The sequence below is a fragment of the Montipora capricornis genome, chromosome 1, assembly GCF_036669925.1.
Source record: "Montipora capricornis isolate CH-2021 chromosome 1, ASM3666992v2, whole genome shotgun sequence".
Lineage (NCBI taxonomy): Eukaryota > Metazoa > Cnidaria > Anthozoa > Scleractinia > Acroporidae > Montipora > Montipora capricornis.
In genome coordinates, this window is record NC_090883.1 from 46,282,480 (window position 1) to 46,287,479 (window position 5,000).

Genomic DNA, 5,000 nt, shown 5'->3' on the forward strand with positions numbered 1-5,000 from the left:
AACCGCTTGGTTAGACGTTACAGTAGGACTTCGCCGGCCACAATACGTATTGTACTGACGATGATAGCCTAAACCATTTCTAATCAGTTCTTGTAACCTTGAACATATTTCCTCGTTTAACCGGTTACTTGCAATTATAAATTCGTAAGCACGTACAAAGAGAGTAATCGTGCCAATAATGTGGGTATTTATTCCGTTTTTTTCACTTAATCTCATAATCTCCCAATCCCTCGAGTGCCGCTACTAGAATTGGCATGTCTTTCGCAAAGTTCCATCTGGCAAGTGTAGATTATATTCCAGCAGTCTAGGGGCCCTATTGTGCCGATGGAATAATTAAGGGACGATTTTGGTGCTGGTAGAGGATTAGAAGGGGTTTTTGTTTCCTTTAAAAGTTATCTTGCAATAGTGCTCCTTTTTTCCTTGATTTCATTTCCAAAAGGCCACAAACTGTATCGACTTTTAGCTGGCAGTAAAGTCTTTTCATACTATGATATGACTATGATGTGAAACACAATCAAATTTGATTCAGGTACTAATCTTAGGTAATGATTCTCTTGACTCAACTTTCAATTAAACCAGCTACTGGAGAGGAACCTTTTGCCACTCTCAAAAGCCGATGATGCTGTAAGCTTGCATATTAGGATCAGTAGTTGACGTCGTCGATATCGTTGCAACATGACGCAACCGAAAGTAAACTAGAAGCCAGTACTTCCACTTGCAAGAAAGTTTTATAGGTCTAAGGATATCGGAACGCTGACAACTTTTAGGAGTTTCCTGGATCGAGACAATTCAGTCGCCTGATTGGTGAGTTCTTGAGGCTGGTTTCTCGAAAGTTCCCAAACATTTCGGTTGTCACAATTCGCACTGTATCTTAAGACTGAAGAGGCTTTGAGTCATCAATTTTAACAATCATTTTGTTTTTTACCCTGCGCGCATCTGGTTTTTCCTATACTCTTCTAGAGAGAGAAACCACAGCAAGCAACCGTTAGATTTTTTATTGATCATGTGCAAAGTACGTCACGCCCAACGTGATGCATTTGACATCACTTCGACAGCACTTCGATATCAATTCGTTGTATTGCATTACACAGCAGGCTCGCCGAAATGCAGCAGTTACGTAGCTGAACGCATGCACAAGCAGAAAAACAAGTTTTCTAACTCGTTTTACCAGTTCAAATTTAATTTATTCGTCCTTTCTTGGGAGCTTAAATTTAGGCTAGAGAATAATTAGGGTCGGGTTAGGATTAGTCTTGGTTATTACACGACTCACTATAGAAACGTAACTACTGAAAAGAACTGTGGTGCAATTGGCTTGAGCATCTTTGTCGTTGTAGTGTCGTGGTGAAGACACAGGACTACAGATCTGGAGGGTCCGAGTTCTTGTACCGGTAAGTGCAAGGCACCGTGCTTTGTTCCCTTCCTATGTTGTAGTGTTGAGACTGAATGAAGATGTGTTGAGATGCGTAAGACAGAGCTTTAGGGAAGATATCTATAGGTGTTTTCAGTCCTTTTTTTTTTTGGGGGGGGGGGGGGGTGGTGAATAGCTGCTTTCAAACTAGGTAGAGCGTATCTTCAACCAAGTAAAATGAGGATCACCAATTTAACCCAGGTAAAAACATATTCAACCTGAGTCCGGAATCGACCGAAAATATATGTTCTTAGATTACAGCATATGACATTCCCGTTTTATTATTGGGGTATCAATTACGATACTTTGGTGTCTAGATTTGTATCGTGTTACACTGGTGTTGAAGTATTTTTGGAGCCAAAGTGCAGCCAAAAAAGCCTGATATCGCACACTAACTGAATTGCAGAAATGTTATTAGCATCGAACATACGACTAGTTCTAGTTCTGTTTTTGTTTCTTTGGATAGTTTTGCGCTTAAGAAAAAGAAAGAACTTTATGCGGTTTCGTTGAAAACATAATTGTATTGTATTTACACATTTGCATCACACAAAATTATATTCTTTTCCAAATTTCAGCCTCGGTTTTATTCATAGAACTTTCATGTCAGCCTCGATATTCTAATAAAATCGAATCTTATCAAAAAAGAGTGTAGAGCTGCTTAAACCCCTGGTTATGTCTATCACAAGATTCTCAAGTTTGACCTAAAGCTCATCCTTTTCTTTAACCGGTAAGACGTCATAAAATATAAAATGGTTTAATAATAAATTCCTGTCTTAGTTTGCAGCCTTGAAATGGCAATAAGTTGATGGACTGCCTTCGGATTATACTAGGTAATACGTGGATGGAATGACTGTAACACGTGATACGCTCCCTCACGGTTCCTTGGTTCAGAAACGAACTGGAAATCCTCTAAACCAAATTGAGAACAAGAGTCGCAAGCTGTATTCTCGCTTTACACAGTAGTTTAAAAAGGATTATAGAGTAAAGCGAAAAAAGGAAAGTTGAAACTACTTTTCACATGGCACAAAAAGAAGGCTATGACAGTTTTTCCTAAATTCACTGAATTAAGGGGCTACGTAAGTAGAGTATTTCTGCTTTTTCGTCAGTTCGGAACATAAATGACTATAACGTTTTCTTTCGCCCGAAAACATGCAATGAAACACACAGAATTAAGTCAAGTTTTGAGGGAAGAGTTGATCATCATTTTGGCTACGAAGATTTGAAAAAAAGAGAAAACAAAAATCTTTAAAAGTGTGAAATACTTTCTATCCTTGCTACCCGTAACAACAGAAGACGAAAAAAGTACCAGGGCCGTTACATTGAATGGAGTAGACAAACTGTATCAGTACATTTAATCTTTCACTGTTTTTAAGGGTGTTAAGCATTTGTCAGGGGTAAAAGACACTTGTTTTCAAGTTCTTCGAAAATCCGGGTTTTTAAAATTAGAAAAGAAATTTAAAGCCAATTGAAAATATATCGCCCCTATCTGTTGCTATGGTGACGTCACAATAATCACGTGCATCCTACCCTAATTTTACCGTGACATGAAGACAAGCTGTAGAGACGAAAGTCTGTCGAGACGTTTTGTGATTTCTAAGCGAAAACAAGTCATTGTTATTTCACTCGTATATTATTATTCCTTTCACCAAAAGTCCATTCTTTTAAAATTAGAAATGCAATTTACTAAGTAAATGCATCCATTTACCAATTGTCCATGAATATTTAATCTAAACAGTGAGACATTCGTCTTTTTTGCAAACCGGCTGTATGAAAGATTTTTTCCATTTCAGAGAATGTTATTATGGTACCTTCCAGAAGAGACGCTGGAAAATCGGACGAGGAAAAATCATGCGATTACTTGTTAATGATAGACATGCAAAAATTCACCTTTATTGCAATAATTTCAACCGTATATGCAAGTTTACTGCACTCTGTTTGGGATTAATTGACGTGCTCTCAGTCAATCAACACGCTAAAAATTTAGCATGTATTATATATGCACAGTCAGTTCTCCAGTAAAAAATATTAATCCAGATGTGTAATAATTTTTCAAAACTATTACCTGTCCAGCTTTGAACAGATTCTTGACGGCTGCAGTTTCTATTAATCCAATACACTCTCTTTTTAAATTTATCAGAATTTCTAATTCGTTTTTTTTTTTACCAATCCCATAATACAGTTAATTTTGGGGGTTATTTGCATTAAAACGATGGATATCCAGTTCACTGAAGCATGATACAGTCCCAAGGGTAAATAACTTGTATTTATTTTTATGTAAAGACCCCCCCTCCCCCCCCCCCTTCCTTAACGTGTTGCGTTATGGGATGGTGAAAATAACGAATTTGGGGGCTGAAGGTATTTTTCTGAAAACGTAATTAGCGCGTTCTATGAAGTGTGTCGAACTGAGTTGTCCTTCGTGCAATAAGAAAACGGTCATGACAAAAATGGATACGTCACAGTCAGGAGCAAGGATGGCACAGTGCGCGGCCTTTGTACAAGAGGTCCTGAGTTCGATTCCCGGATCTCGCATCCTTGTTTCGACTTCTTTCCTTTCCATGTAGCTAAGTAGCTTTACATACACGTAAAACGGAGCACTGATGGAGAGGGGGGGAGTAAAATGAGTGCACCGTCGACCTCAGGTTTGTCAGTTGAATTACTGTTACGAGTTATCGACGTTAAATATGGTTACTTTACTTTAGGTGTGACACTTTATTTTTGACAAGCACGTAACACAACTTACAACTTCAGGGCCAAACAAGGAGACAAAAACCGGTCATTCCATGCATCCCCAAGTGGTATCGTTTGTAGTGTTAAGTTCTACTCTGCGTTATTTAAAGGGGCACTGTCACGCCAAATTTGCTGTTTTTAGATCAAAAATGGGTAGAAATCTAAATTGGTGCTAACCCTAACCCTAACTCACATATACAACATTCCTGACAGCCCACTGACAAGATATGAAATACATTTTATGGCACAAAGAGTTATTCGTATTTAATGTTTGGTGTGTTTCTGAAGACACTGTCTCCAGACTTAAAAGAAAAAAAAAAAACTGGTGTCAATCCATTTCCATCCTCTCAATCCTTGGCTGCAAACAACAAAAAATAGCGTCAGTGCATCTCATTGGTCATTGGCAACGAAACTACAGCACTATTTTTCGGTTTTCATAGATGCAAGGACGTCTTTTAGTGTTTTGACACTGTCCCTTTAAGCCTCGGCACTCGTTCGAGAATGGTTAGTTATTGATGACCGTCGAGGGTGACATATTAGGGAGTTTAAGAAACCACACCGGCTACGGCTACGGCAACGACAACGCCAAAAAGCAGTAATAATATTGGTTAAAAGAAACAAAATGCTCGTACTGCACGGTTTAGTTTTTGCTTTATTTTAGGGCCGGCCACCAGGGCTCTATAATAACTTAACTGACAATCACAAGCACTTGGCTAATTACCATATGTGGATGCGATGACGACGAAACTAAGCCTAATTTATAGCGTGGTCTGCTACAGGCAGCCACATAAAAAAAGTTCTTCTATAAACAAAGAGAGAGAGAGAGAGAGAGAGAGAGAGAGAGAGAGAGAGAGAGAGAGAGAGA